We start from the raw sequence: 17601 nt of genomic DNA on the forward strand, positions 1-17601 counted from the left end.
CTGCAATAAAGACACCTGCATCAAATAATTGCCTAGCTGTGGAAATTATTAAAGTCAAAACAATGGAAGTATTAAGTTTTCTCTCTGAAATTTAACCATTTTATAACACAAAGCCAAGGAGGAATATCTATCATTGTCTTAAGTAATGAAAGAGATTGGTAAATGCAAGATGCACTTCAATTGCAAACAGCCAACTCATTTCAGTTATCCAAATGAGAGTCCATATTTCTTTTCTTCTGTGAAGTACGATAACTATTATTTTGCAGAGTATTATATAATTCTGCTAAGCACTTCCTATCATGAGAGGGAGTGCTCAGCAGAATTATGAAATGATCTTGACGGAATTTCCACAAGAAGAATGCAATGGATGGCATCATTCTTTAAGTCATGCTTCTTTGGATAGCTTTATCCTGAGGAGTGCCTGTCCTTGGGCACTCCTAGGAACACTTAACTCTGACTCCCGTAGTGCTGACTAATAGGTCTGCAAGGTAAATAGAATATTTACCTAGATCCTTGGATCATTCCCACCTCACTACACTTAAATAAAACAACTGAATTTCATTTGTCTCTAAATAGGTTGGAATGCCTGAGTCGTATGCCTCTCCATGTGAACTTTCTGCTTTCACAGTTGTGCTTTCTTTAAAATAAAGCCTTATTTTCTTCTTAGTTAACCTATTATTTATAGTTTACTTCACCTAAAGTCAGCCAAACGAATGAAAAGATTGAAGAACTCCAAGTGTGAATTATCAAGATCAACATAAATCAAGATGTTGTAATATTGTGCACAAGTTTGCTTCAGAAGTCAGCTTGGGTTGTCATCCAAGAATGATCAGCTGCATTGTACTTCCAATAATTTAGACCATTTACTCTGTTTGTGATTAGTTGAAAAAAATTGTCAAAACTATTATGTTGATTATGTCTTCAGTTAAAAGGCATATTTGAAAGCATCTTTAAATTGCAAACAAATGGATGACCATAAACTAATACAACGAATGTACAGTTATTAACCTGAGGAAGACTGAGGAATACTAAACTCAGATTGCCTAGCAATTTGGTAGCTGGGATTTGTTGAGAAATTGCAAGAATTTGGCAGCACTATAGATGTAAAGAAATTCAAGACTCCTGTGCACATCACCAAAATTTCCTTATAATGCCCTGATTTTGAACTCCAGATGGATCCCAGCAGGAGTAAAAAAGTCTTGCAATTCTCCTCCAATTATGCTGGCAATCCAACAGCTAAATATGGGAACAAAATTAAGAAATTTCATAAGTACAAAGCAGGGCAGACAGCAAATTTGGGACAGAAAGAGGCAACATTTCAGATGAAAGCTCCACTCCAGCATCCTTCAAAATGGAAACAAATATAAAATGTTTTTTTAGGTTGCAGGAGTTGATGTTGGAAAGAACAGATGGAATGTACATAATATGATGCAGACCAAAGTCATCAAGGTAACAATTACTTTAAGATACCAGCAGTTTGAGGCCATACAATAACAAAGGAAAAAACTGAACCCAAAATATTCAGTAATAAAAGAAAGACTGGTTACCTGAAATTGCTGAATTCAATATCAAGTCATATATACAAGAGATATTACAGATGCTGGAAAGCCAAAGCAACACACACAAAATGCTGAAGGAACTCTGCAGGTCAAACAGCATCCATGCAAATGAATAAACAGTTGGCGTTTCTGAGACCCTTCATCAGGACTGGAAAGGAAGGGGGAAGGTGACAGAATAAGAATGTGGGGAAAGAGGAAGAAAGACCAGTTAGAAAGTGATAGGTGAAGCCAAGTGGGTGGGGGAAGGGTTGAAGTAAAATGCTGGGAGATGAAAAGAAGAAAAGGCAAAGAGCTAGACAAGAAATAATCTGATAGGAGAAGAAATGGGATCATGCGAGAAAAGGAAGGAGGAGGGGCACCAAGGGGAGGTGATAGGGTCTCAAGGGTGCACTGTGGTCAAATGAAAGAAAAGATGCTGTTCCTTAAACTTAAATTGTGCATTAGAGACCAAAGACAGAGGAATCAGAGTTTGATTGTCAGGGAATTAAAATAACTCAGAACTAGAAGCCTAGGATCACACTCGTACATCAAAAAGGTTCTCTTCAAAGTGATCAACTAATCTATGCTTGGTTTATCTATATAATGAGCGTTAATGTAAGCACTGATATTCACACAAGTATGCAGTAAATGTCAACTATTTCTCTTCTCAGCACTTCTCTATGCAGCTACAGAAATATAACACCTATCCTTTTACCTCTTCCCTTTCTAATATCCAGGAGACTAAACAATTCCTCCAATAGAAGCAACAATTCTCCAGCACTTCTTGCAGCTTAATATACTGTATTTGGCTCTCCAGATGTGAGCTCCTCTTCAGTGGAAAAATCAAATACAGATTGGGTAATGTAGTCAGACAGGGTAACCATGAGCTTCTGGGACTTGTCACTTTAATTGTCCATTCCACTCTCATTCTGACCTTTTTGTCCTAGACATTCCAAATGGTCCCAATGATGTGTCCAATATAAAATTGAGAAACACCTCATTTGAACACAACATTTCAGCCCTGAGGACTTAGTACTGGATTTAGCAATTTCAATTACCTATATTTTCTCTTGGAAAATTACAAATTGTGTGAAATATTGTTATCTAAATCCACATGGATCCACAGTAAAGTTAGAGGAGCAACACCTTATATTCTGCCCGGCTAACCTCCAACTTGATGCAATGAACATTGATTTCTTTAACCTCCAGTAATTTCTTTTCCCTTTTGCTTCTCTTTTTTCCATTCTCCTTTCTATATCCCCCTCTCAACCCTCCTCTTATCCTCACCCCTCCTCTTATCCTCACCCTATCCATTACACCTACCTTTAATGGCGTTCTTCCTTCCCTTTCTTCCATGGTCCACTATCCTTTCATCAGTTTCCTTCTTCTTCCTTACTTCATTCCCCCTCTCCCATCACTTATCTCCTTCCTCACCTGGTCTTACTTTTCACCTACCAGCTTGTACAACTACCCCTTTCCCCTTCATCTTACTCTGGCCTCTGCCCCTTTCCTTTCCAATCCTGATGAAGGGTCTGAGCCTGAAACATTGACTGTTTATTTCCTCCACAGATGCTGCTTGATTTGTTGAGTTCCAGCAGCATTTTGTACAAGTTGCTCAAGATTTTCAGCATCTGTGGAATCTGTTGTATTTATGAGGTAAAGCTGTAGTTGTAAAGTACACAATGTATTTTAAAAATTCTGTAACTAACTTGGCAAAGCTTGCTTGATATGGAATATTTAAGCTACACCAGTTAGCCAGAGGACAATTGGATATGAATATTTGAGAGAAAAACGATAACTGAAAAGAAAAAAGATAACCTTAGAATAGGGATAGATTAGATGGATAAGAACAAGAGGCCATGGTGCAATGATGGAAAAGATCAGAAGAGTAAAACTATGGGGAGAGTTGAACAAAAATCACACTGACATTTTAATATCCTTAGGGAAATTAATTTCTGTCAAAAAAATAACAAAAGTAAAACCTGAACTAGTTATAATAATAATTACAATTTTGAACTGGCTGTCACAAACAAGAGAAAATCTGCAGATGTTGGAAATCCAAGTAACACACACAAAATGCTGGAGAAACTCAGCAGGCCAGGCAGCATCTATGGAAAAGAGTACAGTTCATTTTTTGGGCCAAGACCCTTCAGCAGGACTGGAGAAAAAACGATGAGTAGAGTTAAAAGGTGGAGGGAGGGGAGGGAGAAACACAAGGCAATAGTGATACTGGGAGGGGAAGGGTGAAGTAAGGAGCTGGGAAGTTGATTGATGAAAGAAATACAGGGCTGGAAAAGGGGGAGTCTGATAGGAGAGAACAGAAAGCCATGGAAGAAAGAAAAGAGGAGAGGAGCACTAGAGAGAGGCAATGGGCAGGCATGGAGATAAGGTGAGAGGAGGAAAAGGGGATGGGGAATGGTGAAGGAGAGTGAGGGAGTGCCAATACCAGAAGTATGAGAAATCAACTCCAGTAATGGCTCCCCCGACTTCTCCTGCCAGAGAAGATTCAGCCATGTAAGCACTCTCTCGACAGAAAGAATTTGATCAAAATTGTATAATGACCATAAATAGTATTCATGAAGTCACATTTCAATCATTAAAATGTCAAATTAAGAGACCACAAGTCCAACTTTCTGCTGAACTACCTCTCTGAAAATAATTTTTTTTTGTAAAACTGGAGTATCACTTTTCAAATGTTAATTATCATTAATTAAATAAAAACATCTTTTTTTGAAATCTTTTTTCTTCATATCAGTCTCAATTTTAGTCAAATTGTTCTTCATCGTCTTAATTTTACTTTTGGTATACTATTTTTCATTAACTGTTTTCTAAGTCATAGTTGCTGGTTTTTAGATAATGCACACTTCACTCAGAATTATTCACATTGACTAGATGTTTATATATCTTCTTTGTGCATTTACTTGCAACGCCACTGATTCTCCACCCCAAATTGCCTCGAAAGAATGACTTGATAGCCTATTCAGAAGTTAAGAGTCATGGATGTTGGTCTGGAGTGACACCTGAGCCAGGTCAGGTCAGGACAAGAACTGAGCAGAAGTCAGACAAATGCTCTCTTGAGCCTGCTCTGCCATAAAGTGCAAAATACCCTGATGTCCCCATAATCTTTGGTACCTTAATGAAGACTAAAAAACCTGTTCATCTAAGCCTTGAATATAGTGAATGATTCAGCTTCCAGACATCCTTGGGACAGACCATTCCAAATACTCCAAATACAGACACAAACTTGCACCTCACCTCCATCATAAGTGGATCATCCATTATTCTGAAACTCTTCTCCTAGTTCTGATCGCTCACATCCTTAATTTCCTAAACATCCTTAATTTCTAAAGCGTTACAACATGGATGCTGATAGAGAATCATGGAAATGTACAGCATAGAAACAGGTCCTCACAGTCCATCCCTCTACCCCTTCCCAGCCTAAGTGCTTGTCCAAGTACCTCTGGCAGATCATTTTAGATGTTCAGCACCCTCTGTGTTATAAAAAAATATCCATCAGACCTTTAATTTTCTCCCCTCTTATTTTAAACATATGTGCCATCTGCCTGGGAAAATGATTCTTTTTCCCAAGATAGGGAGTCTAAATCTAAGGAGCATAGATTCTGGGACAAAAGAGGAAATATTTAAGAGACCCAAGGGCCAGCTTTCTTCCTGGAAAACTATAAATTGTGTGAGTTACAGTTACATAAATCTGTTTGGGTCCTCAGTTACGTACGTTGGAGGAGCAACAGCTCATATTCTATCTGAATAGCCTCCAACCTGATTACATGATTATGGATTTCTCTAACATCCAGTAGTTTCTCTACCCGCTTCCTTCTCTCTTTCTTCCATTCCCTATTCTAGCTACCCTCTTACTCCTTTGCTTCTCCCTACTTGCCCATCACTTCCCTCTGGTACCCTCCTTGCTTCCCTTTCTCCCGTGGTCCACTGTCCGCTCCCATCAGATTCCTTCTTCTTCAGACCTTTACCTCTTATCCTATCACCTTCCAACTTTTTATTTCATTCCCCCCCACCCAACCCACCCATCTTTCCCTCACCTGATTTCATCTATCACATGACAACTTGTAGTCCTATCCCTTTGCCCAACTTCTTACTTTGGTTTCTTCACCCTTCTTTTCCAGTTCTGATGAAGGATTGCAGTCCAAAATGTTGACTGTCTATTTGTCTCCATAGATGCTACCTTACCTGCTATGTTCTTCCTGAATTGTGTGTGTGTGTGTGTGTGTGTGTGTGTGTGTGTGTGTGTGTCTGTGTGTCTGTGTGTCTGTGTGTGTGTTGTAATGTAGATCTACATGTTGTGAAAAGATTAAATCTGAAAAAAAATCATTAAAATAATTAATACCAAAATATATAGAATGTTTTCTATTTAATTTCCATCATAATTTCAAAGTCTTTTAGCACTTTACAATAAATCATGTGACATATTCCTCAGAGCGAATGTTGGTAAACATCAAATTGTAATTATTATTTGGTAACAATGAGGAAAACAAATTTTAGTATCATTAAATTGTCCCTTTGCTGCTATTATTGATATTTAAGTTGTTAATATATTGTTATTGCTGATATTACTCTTGTAACAAAGTACAACCAGAGCTATTCTTTTGCTTCCTTTTTAGCAACCTTCATGGGACTATGGCAAATAATAAACTGAGCTCCAGGGATGAGATAAACAAGTGGTAAAGCAGAAATAACTGAAATGATGAGCTGTTAATAGAAGTGGCCGAGAAATGTGAAAATAACTAATTGGGTGACAAGTGGGAAGCAGAAAAAAATTTTAGAGCATAATATACAAGTATTTCTTAGAACCACAAACTTAATCTATTTAACCATTAAGGTTTCAGTTAGATCTATAATACTAATAGCAGAGTTCCATGAGATATTATTCATTCAGATACTCAATGCTAAATAAGAATACTTAAATTTGTGGCAGCACTTTCTATTTTCGTTTCAGCTATCCAGTATCAGCAGTTTTATTTTATTTTCCTTAAGCCTTTAGTAATCTGCACAAATATATATTCTTACTCCTACTCAGCTATTCTTTGACGCTAAATAAAATCTTTCACTTGTCTTACAGAGCTCCAGAGTTCATTACCTTTTACTCATCCACCTGATCTCCATCTGTCATCGTTCTGCTCTCTTGATTCTTTCAAGAAAATCATTAATATAAATAAGAATAAGCCGATGCTGGGGTACAGACCTCTGGGAAACACAACTGCCAAAATCCATCAACAAATTTTTCCTTTCTGTACACTCACTGCTCCCTATCTCATAATAAATCGGAAACTCTGTTCGTTACTTTTCTGCTGCAATCTACAAGTTCAATAAATCCATTATTTAAACTCAAAAATCAACTTCAAAATTGAAATCAAATTCAAAATTCTCTGCAAAATACAACCCAAAATCACCTATTCAAAACAACTTGGGAAGCCGAATCAAAACAGCCTACACATTACCTACATCACAATAATTTAAAAATAATACTATAGGATTTCCATTGATAATGGTAAATTATACTGTATAGTCTGAAAATTGTAAATAGAAGCTCATGATCCACTAGATAGACCATACTTCAATAATTAGCTAATAAAGGCCAAGAATTATTCTGGCTAACTGATAACTTTGCAAATATAAATAAAGCATTCATGGAGAGTCTGCTGACTGGTTATATCATCATCTGGTATGGAAGGGCTAATGTACAGGATTGTAAAAAGCTGCAGAAGGTTGTAAACTCAGTCAGCTCCATCATGGAGACTGGCCTCCCCAGCATTGAGGACCTTTTAAAAAGACAATGCCTCAAAAAGGTGGTATCCATTATTTAGGATCCCCACAACCCAGGACATGCCCTCTCCTTATTATTATCAGGAAAGAGGTATTGGAGCATGAAAACACACACCCACTTTCTTAGGAACAGCTTCTTCCTCTCTGCCATCAGTTTTCTGAATGGTCCATGAATTCATGAATACTACAACACTACTTTTGCTCTCATTATGTACTAATATATTTTTATTGCAACTTCTAAGATATTTTATGCATTGCACTATACTGCTGCGACAAAACAACAAATTTCACATTGTATGTTAGTGATAATAAATCTGATTCTGAAAATTAATGATTAAAAGACTATATGATTGATCAAGCTGGTAACATCCCTTTGAAGAATGAAGAATGAAAAATTAAGCACTGAAATCATCACTTTTTGTGTTAAAAAATCTAGAATCATTGGAGGAAACTTATTAGGCTGGATAGAGAAAAATGATTCCCTTTAGTGGAAGAGTAAAAGATCAGAACAACAAAAATCAGAGCAGGGCCTTTCAAGAGCAAAGTAAATTTATAATGTTCCATAAACAAAGCTGTGGTCAATGTTTAAAACGGTGTCTCAAAAGTGGAAACTGCTGCAAATCCAAATGTTATTTGTTTTCAATTTGGAATCAATGTTTTTTTAACAAATATTGTGGACTTGGGCCAGTAGAGTTAGATCTCAAAAGCTCACAAAGTGGTGGAACTAGAATGAGTAGCTAAATAATGCACTTGATTCCTTCTTCCCTCCTGTCAGTGATCAATGATTTTCTTCTGCCAGACCATACGTTTGAATTTAATAAATTCTCAAATACTTTCCTTCATTAAATAATCTGTTTTCTTTTTTATTGATCTGACTGAGCATTATATGCAATGGAATATTTAGATAAGTGCAGACATTTCATTTAATGGTATCCTTAACATGCAAATGATAGACAATAAAATTGTAGAAAGAGGATTAGAAGAACCTGTAATACTCAACAGATATAGATATAAGAATTATAACAATCTATGGAAAACAGTTTGAAAAGAGTTGAAATGCAGCGACATTATTTAAACAAAAATGTCCATCTATAAAATGAACAGCAGTGATAAGAAATTCCATATATTCTTTGGGATGAGAATACATTTAAACAGCAGCAAAGCCAGCACCTGCTGTCCTCGAGAAGTGTTGCCATGCTACTGCAGTCCATCAGTTTTAGGTACACATTGCTCTTGGACAGGGAGCTCCATGATTTAGACCCAGTGGTGGTGAAGGACCAGTGATAAAATTTCAACTTGGAATCGTCAATGGAAACCTGCGGGCTGTTGTGTCTCTCTGTGCCTGCTTTCCTTGTCCTTCATAGAAACATAGAAAACCTACAGCACAATACAGGCCCTTCAGCCCACAAAGCTCTGCCAATAATGTCCTTAACTTAGAAAATTCCTACGGTTCCCCATAGCCCTCTATTTTTCTAAGCTTCATGTACCAATCCAGAAGTCTCTTAAAAGACCCTACCGTATCCGCCTCCACCACCGTCGCCGGCAGCCCATTCCACGCACTCACCACTCTCTGCGTAAAATACTTATCCCTGACATCTCCTCTGTACCTACTTCCAAGCATCTTAAAACTGTGCCCACTTGTGCTAGCCATTTCAGCCCTGGGAAAACGCCTCTGACTATCCACATGATCAATGTATCTCATCATCTTATACACCTCTGTCAGGTCACCTCACATCCTCCGTCACTCCAAGGAGAAAAGGTCAAGTTCACTCAAACTATACTCATTAGGCATGCTCCCCAATACAGGCAGCATCCTTGTAAATCTCTTCTGCACCATTTCTATGGTTTCCACATCCATCCTGTAGTGAGGTGACCAGAACTGAGCACAGTAATCCAAGTGGGGTTTGACCAGGGTCCTATATAGCTACAACGTTACCTCTTGGCTCCTAACCTCAATCCCACGATTAATGAAGGCCAATGCATCGTATGCCTTCTTAACCACACAGTCAACCTGAGCAGCAGCTTTGAGTGTCCGATGGACTCTGACCCCAAGATCCCTCTGATCCTCCACACTGCCAAGAGTCTCACCATTAATACTATATTCTACCATCCTATTTGACTTACCAAAATGAACCACCTCACACTTATCTGGGTTGAACTCCATTTTCCACTTCTCAGCCCAGTTTTGCATCCTATCAATGTCCCACTGTAACCTCTGATAGCCCTCCACACTACTCACAACACCCCCAACCTTTGTATCAACAGCAAATTTATTAACCCATCCCTCCACTTCCTCATCCAGGTCGTTTATAAAAATCATGAAGAGTAGGGGTCCCAGAACAAATCTCTGAGGCACACCACTGGTCACCGACATCCATGCAGAATATGACCCGTCCACAACCACTCTTTGCCTTCTGTGCGCAAGCCAATTCTGGATGCACAAAGCAATGTCCCCTTGGATCCCATGCCTCCTTAAGTTCTCAATAAGCCTTGCATGGGGTATCTTATCAAATGCCTTGCTGAAATCCATATACACTACATCTACTGTTCTACCTCCATCAATGTGTTCAGTCACATCCTCAAAAAATTCAATCAGGCTCGTAAGGCACAACCTGCCTTTCACAAAGCCATGCTGACTATTCCTAATCATATTATGCCACTCCAAATGTTCATAAATCCTACCTCTCAGGATCTTTTCTATCAACTTATCAACCACTGAAGTAAGACTCACTGGTCTATAATTTCCCGGGCTATCTCTACTCCCTTTCTTGAATAAGGGAACAACATCTGCAACCCTCCAATCTTCCGAAACCTCTCCCAACCCCATCGCCAGAGGCTCAGCAATTTCCTCCCTCGCCTCCCATAGTAGCCGGGGGTACATCTCATCCGGTCCCGGTGACTTATCTGACTTGATGCTTTCCAGAAGCTCCAACACATACTCCTTCTTAATATCTATATGCTCAAGCTTTTTAGTCCGCAGTGAGCCATCCCTACAATTGCCAAGATCCTTTTTCGTAGTGAATACCTAAGTACTCATTAAGTACCTCTGTTATCTCCTCTGGTTCCATACACACTTTTCCAATGTCACACTTGATTTGTCCTATTCTCCAATGTCTTATCCTCTTGCTCTTCACACACTGGTAGAATGCCTTGGGGTTTTCCTGAATCCTGTCCACCAAGGTCTAGTCATGGCCCCTTCTGGCTCTCCTAATTTCATTCTTAAGCTCCTTCCTTCTAGCCTTATAATCTTCCAGATCTCTATCATTACCTAGTTTTTTGAACATTTCATAAGTTTTTATTTTCTTCTTGAGTAGATTTACAACAGCTTTTGTACACCATGGTTCCTGTACCCTACCGTCCTTTCTGTGTTTCATTGGTACGTACCCAGGCAGAACTCAACGCAAATATCCCCTGAACTTTGCCACATTTCTTCCGTACATTTCCCTGAGAACATCTGTTCCCAATTTATGCTTCCAAGTTCCTGTTGGTAGCCTCATATTTTTCCTTACTCCAATTAAACACTTTTCTAACTTGTCTGTTCCTATCCCTCTCCAGTGCTATGGTAAAGGAGATAGAATTGTGATCGCTATCTCCAACATGCTCTCCCACTGAAAGACCTGACACCTGACCAGGTTCATTTCCCAATACCAGATCAAGTACAGCCTCTCCTCTTGTAGGCTTATCTACATATTGTGTCAAGAAACCTTCCTGAACATACCTAACAAATTCCACCCCATCTAAACCCTTTGCTCTAAGGAGCTGCCAATCAATATTTGGGAAATTAAAATCTCCCACCACAACAACCCAGTTATTATTGCACCTTTCCAGAATCTGTCTCCCTATCTGCTCCTTGATACCCTTGTTACTATAGGGAGGTCCACATAAAAAAAACAGTAGAGTTATTGACCCTTCCTGTTCCTAACTTCTACCTGCAGAGATTCCATAGACAATCCCTCCATGACTTCCTCCTTTTCTGCAGTCGTGACACTATCTCTGATCAACAGTGCCATGCCCCCATCTCTTTCGCTTCCCTCCCTGTCCTTTCTGAAACATCAAAAACCTGGTAGTCGAAGTAACCATTTCTGCCCCTAAGCCATCCAAGTCTCTGTAATGCTCACAACATCATAGCTCCAAGTACTGATCCACACTTTAAGCTCATCCGCTTTGTTCATAGTACTCCTTGCATTAAAATAGACACATCTCAAACCATCGGTCTGAGCACGTCCCTTCTCTATTACCTGCCTATCCTCCCTCTCGCACTGTTTCCAAGCCTTCTCTATTTGTGAGCCAACCGTCTCTTCAGTTCGGTTCCCAACCCCCAGCAATTCAAGTTTAAACTCTCTCCAATAGCCTTAGCAAACCTCCCTGCCGGCATGTTGGTCCCCCTCAGGTTCAAGTACAACCCGTCCTATTTGTACAGGTCACACCTGCCCCAAAAGAGGTCCCAATGATCCAGAAATCTGAACCCCTGTCCCCTGCTCCAATCCCTCAGCCACACATTTATCCCCCACCTCATTCTATTCCTATACTCACTGTCAAGTGGCACAGGCAATGATCCCAAGATTACTACCTTTGAGGTCCTGCTTCTCACCTTCCTTCCTAACTCCCTGTAGTCTATTTTCAGGATCTCCTCCCTTTTCCTACCTATGTCATTGGTACCAATACGTACCACGGCCTCCAGCTGATCTCCTTTCCACTTCAGGATATCATGGACGTGACCAGAAACATCCCGAATCCTGGCACCTTGGAGGCAAACTACCATCCATGTTTCTTTCCTGCGTCCACAGAATCGCCTGTCCGACCCCCTGACTATAGAGTCCCCTATCACTGTTGCCATCCTCTTCCTTGCCCTACCCTTCTGAGCCATAGGGCCAGACTCTTTGCCAGAGGCACGGCCACTATCGCTTCCCCCCGGTAGGCCGTTTCCCCCCCCCCCAACAGTACTCAAACAAGAGTACTTATTGTTAAGGAGGACAGCCACAGGGGTACTCTCTAGCATCTGACTCTTGCCCTTCCCTCTCCTGACTGTTACCCACTTATCTGTATCCCAAGGCCCCGGTGTGACTACCTGCCTATAGCTCCTGGTGGTTAGAAGTTGAAGATTTGGCAGGTGTTGTCCAAATAGCCTGGGCAAGTATGTGCGGTGTATTTGCAGACGGTACATATTGTAGCTTTGGTGGAGGAATTAATAGTCTGAGTAATTGATAGTGTGCCAACCATAGAGTCATACAGAACTAGAGCACAAAAATAGGCCCTTCTAACATCTAGTCTGAATTATTATCCTACCTGGTCCCATTGAACAGCATCTGGACCATAGCCCTCCAGGACTCTCTCAAACCTCATAAATGTTGAAATTGAACTCTCATTCACCACTTCCATTGAAAGCTTGTTCCATACTCCCATCGTCTTCTGAGTGAATAAGTTCCCTCTCATGTTCCCCTTAAATATTTCACCTTTCACTTCTTACACATAACCTCCATTTCTAGTCTCATCCAACCTCAGTGGAAAAGGCCCATTTACATTTACCCTCTCTATACTCCTCATAATTTTGTATACCACTGTCAAATGTCCCTTCATTTTACTTTCATCATCATCATCATCAGATGCCATGTCCAATTTGAGCTTTGACTTCCATGGCCCACACACTCCTGTTTCAGGTCAAGTGGATCAATTTATTGGTATTCATTTCCAGTTCTCTGGCTGCTGTCTCCATCATAATTTGTCTTTGTCTTCCTCTTGCTTTCTTCCGTTCAATCTTTCCCATAATTACCGTGCATTCTAACTCCTCTTTCCTAATCACATATCCAATGAAGTTATGTTGCCTTTTCATGATCTCATACATTATTTCTCTTTTTGAGTTTTCTCTGTTCATGACATCCTTGTTAGATATTCATTTTGTCCATGATATTCTTTGCATCCTCCTCAAAAACCACATCTCTGTTACTATAATTCGTTTCCTCATGTTACTAGATATTGTCCAACATTCTGACCCATGTAACATAACTGGATAAACATAACATTTCAGTACTCTGAGGTGGGTTGTCATGCCTAGTTTAGTATTGGTCAGTATACTCTTCATTCTCGTAAAGGTGTCTTTTGCCATCCCTATTCTTCTTTTAATGTCCAAGTCGCACCTGCCATCTGATGTCGCCCAGCTTCCTAAGTAGCAAAAGTTCTGTACTTGTTTTAAGTCTTCCCCATTTATTCTCAACCTGCAGATAGGATTCTCCTTCCTTTTGGATATCACCATACACTCTGTCATTTTGCAATTGATAGACGCACCCATTTTTGTACTTTCTTCAACAATTATATCAATTAAGTTTTGTAGTTCTTCTTCTGTACTTGCAATTAACACTGTGTCATCTGCATATATGAAATTATTGATGTTTTCACTGCCAATTTTGATTCCCAAGATGTCTCTTATTTTTTGTAATATTCTTTACCTCAGGAAATAAAGTTCTAACCCATTTAACCTTTCCCTATATCTCAGATCCTCAGGACCTAGCAACATCCTTGTAATATTTTTTTCAGTCTAAGAAAGATGCATTGTCCTAGATGCTTTCAAATTCTTGAGAGTTCATGGTGCTCCACACATCCAGGAAGACGAAGGCATTCTATCACTCTTTCAGCTGTGATTCACAGATGGTGCAAAGGCCATGGGCAGCAGAATGGGAGCCAATTGTTCTTTTTGCCCCAGTGTTAATGAGTTTCTGGCCAATGGTGATCCCCAGGATATCAATATTGGGCAATTCAATTATTGTAATGCTATTGAACATCAAGCATAGATAGTAATATTCTTTTTTAATTGAGCTGGTCCTTGCTTGGCAGTATTCTGGTAGGAAATTACTTGCCATTAATGAGCCGAAATTGTTTAGGCAGGATAGTATTACAGTACACAGAAAGTGCAGAGCAGGTAAAAAAATAACATGCAAGGCCACAACGAGGTAGATTGTGAGATCAACAGTCCATCCTATCATAGTAGGAACCTTTTAAGTCTTATAACAGTGAGATAGAAGCTGTTCTAAGCCAAGTGGTACATGCTTTCAGGATTTTGTATCTTCCACTGGAGGGGGCAGAAGAAAAACTTTCTGGGATGGGACGGGGGTTCTTTGATTATGTTGGCTATTTTATCAAGGTAATGAGAAGTGTAGACAGAGTCCATCAGAAAGAGATTGGTTTCTGTGATGTGCTCAGCTACTTCCACAACTCTGCAGTTTCTTGAATTCATGGGTAGAGCAAAGTTAGACTGCATCAGAATAGGATGGCTTTCAATGATATATTAATAAAAAATGGTGAGGAACAAAGGGAACATGCCAAATTTTTTTAGTCTCCTGAGGAAGTAGATCTGATGCTTCAAATGGAAAATGCCAGTGCAAGCTTGTAGTGTTGCAACAACCTCTGTCCGAGAATGGAGAGCATGGCAGAGCTGTAAGTGTATTGGAACAGCCTGACTAGAGATGTACAGTATCTTTGTTCTACATCATAGGCCTTCTGTAATACTACTGGATGTCACCTAGTCCAGTAGCCTTTGCAATATCTAATAATCTGAGCTATTTCTCAATACTACATGAAATGCATTAAATTAGCTTCTTTTATAATGGTAATTGTAATTGAACGGAATGATTAGTTCTGCTGTCCTTGTGTTTATCAGAAAGACAAATCCACAGATAAAGTAGCAGTTAACTTCAAGATTTACTAAAGTGAAACAAAGTAAACAAGCAACTATATCAAGATAGAAAGTCTTAACTCACCCATTCTGTTCACTGGAGACCCTTGATAAGACAGCCGGAGCTCTTATACTTCAGTCCTGCCACTGGTCGTGACTTGTTCCTCAGTGAAGTATAATTAAGTACTGCTTGCAAGTTCCTTATATACAATTTTTTTTTTAAAAACTGTTCACTCATTGTCCATGGCCAAACACCAGGAGGTGTTGCTGTAAAGCCCTTCAAGTAATTATCCTCTCCCCGCTTATCATTCAGGTCTAACAATCCATGTTTCAGTAAGATAGCCATCTGCTCAGATGCAGCAGACTCTATTCAGCCAACCAAATGTGATATTTTCTTTTTAAAAAATTTTTTTTATGATCACAAGACACTATTGGACAGTAAGAACTTCAAGTACTGCAGATTTACCCCATCGAGTTGGTCGTTGGCAGAGGAGCTGGACTTGGTGCGGACTGTGTTACTGTCTGCTATACAGAGGCACTGGAGCCTGCCTGTGAAGGCTGCATGCAGTCAACTAGCAAGAGATTTTCTTGGTCATCTTTCTTGTGATCGCAAGACACATATTGGACATTGGTATTGTGGAATGCTGCAAGTCTGATTCAGTGGTTTATTGGCAGGATCAACGGCAGGGGAACTATGTGGCCTTGGCTGTAGCGAGGTCTGGGCACCTCATGCCGCGGTGTTGTCTTTATGCCACCACCCAGAAGAGAGGCCCTGGAGTTTGTGCCCAGAGGCAGCGTGGTGTGGCATCCCTGCTGGTATTGGTGTTGCCCACCAGTGTTCACTTGATGGAAGACAAGCTTGACTATATTCGTCTGCAGATTGCTATGGGCTTGCTCTTGCCGACAACATTCATGGACTGAGGGATTTGGGCTATATAATATGTATTTTTGTGTGACTGTATGCTTACAATTATCTTATATGTGCTATGTGTCTTATGCTGTACCTTGATCCCTGACACTGTTTCTTCTGGCTGTATTCATAAGTATTCATATATGGTTGAAAGAGAATTAAACTTGAAATTATACTTTTTAAGTAAACACACTCCACTGAAAGGGGTTCAGAATCAGGTTTAATGTGAATAGCATAAGTTGTGAAGTTTGTTCCTTTGCAGCAGCAGTACACTGCAATATATAGTAGTAAAATCTATAAATTGCAATATGTATATATAAAAAGGAAATTGAAATTAATTAAGTAGTGCAAAAAGAGAAGAAAAAATGTTGAGGTAGAGTTCATGGGTTCATTGCCCATTCAGAAATCTGATAGCAAACAAGGATAAACTGTTCTGGAAACATTGAGTAGTTCTTCAGGCTCCTGTACCTCCTCTTTAATGGTAGCAGTGAGAAGAGGGCATGTTCTGGGTGATGGGGATTCTTAATGATTGATGCTGCCTTTTGAAGCATCACCTTGTGAAATGGATGCTGGAGAGGCTCGTGCCCATGATGGAGTTGGTAAAGTTCACAACTTTTTGAAGCATTTTCTAATCCCGTGCAATGGCCCTCCATACAAGATGATGATGCAACCAGTTAGAATACTCTCCTCAGACATCTGTAGAAATTTGTGAGGGGCTTTGCCGACATACCAATTCTCCTCAAACTCTTAATGAAATAGAGTCTTGCCTTCTTTGCATTTACATCAGTATGTTGGGCCCAAGATAGATTCTCAGAGATGCTGACATCCAGGTACTTGAAACTGCTCACCCTTTCCACTTCTGATCCCTAGATAAGGACTGATGTGTGTTCCCTTGACTTCCCCTTCCTGAAGTCCACAATCAATTCCTTGGTCTTACTGATACTGAGTGCAAGGATGTTGCTGCAATGCCATTCAACCAGCAGATCCACCTTGCTCCTGTTCACCTCCACAACCATCTGAAATTCCGCCAGCAATAGTTGTGCCATTGACAAATTTATAGATGTTGTTTGAGCTATGACTAGCCACACAATCATGGGTGTGGAGAGAGTAGAGCAGTGGGCTAAGCATGTATCCTTGAAGCGTTCCAATGTTGATTGTCAGCAAGATGTTATTTCCGATCTGCACAGACTGTGGCATCCCGGTGAAAAAGTCTAGGATGCAATTGCAGAGAAAAAGTACAGAGACCCCAGATTTTGGAACTTGTTGATTAGAACTGAGGGTATGGTGATGTTGAACACTAAGCTGTAGACGATTAATCCAGAGAGTGAAGGATATATGGAATGCTCTGCCCCAGAAGGCTGTGGAGGCCAAGTTTCTGGATGCTTTCAAGAAAGAGATGGATAGAGCTCTTAAAGATGGCTCAAGGGTTATGGGGATAAGGCAGGAACTGGATATTGATTGTCGGTGATCAGCCATGATCACAGTGAATGGTGGTGCTAGCTCAAAGGGCCGAATGGCCTACTCCTGCACCTATTGTCTACTAATAGCAGCTTGGCATTTTATTGCAATTGTCCAGGTGAGCCAAGAGCGAGTGGGGGGCCAGTGAGATTTCATCCGCTGTAAACCTATTGTAACGGCAGGCAAATTGCAGCAGGTCCAGATCCTTGCTGAGATAGGAGTTGATTCTAGCT

At 40.0% G+C, this 17601-nt stretch overlaps 1 protein-coding gene across 2 annotated transcripts in view; it reads right to left on the minus strand.

The window, feature by feature from the left end:
* The window catches only part of tusc3 (tumor suppressor candidate 3), a 384687-nt gene that overhangs the window by 313490 nt on the left and 53596 nt on the right, over positions 1-17601 (minus strand). The gene's annotated exons all lie outside the window — the stretch shown is intronic.

Source organism: Mobula hypostoma, chromosome 3, assembly GCF_963921235.1.
Source record: "Mobula hypostoma chromosome 3, sMobHyp1.1, whole genome shotgun sequence".
Lineage (NCBI taxonomy): Eukaryota > Metazoa > Chordata > Chondrichthyes > Myliobatiformes > Myliobatidae > Mobula > Mobula hypostoma.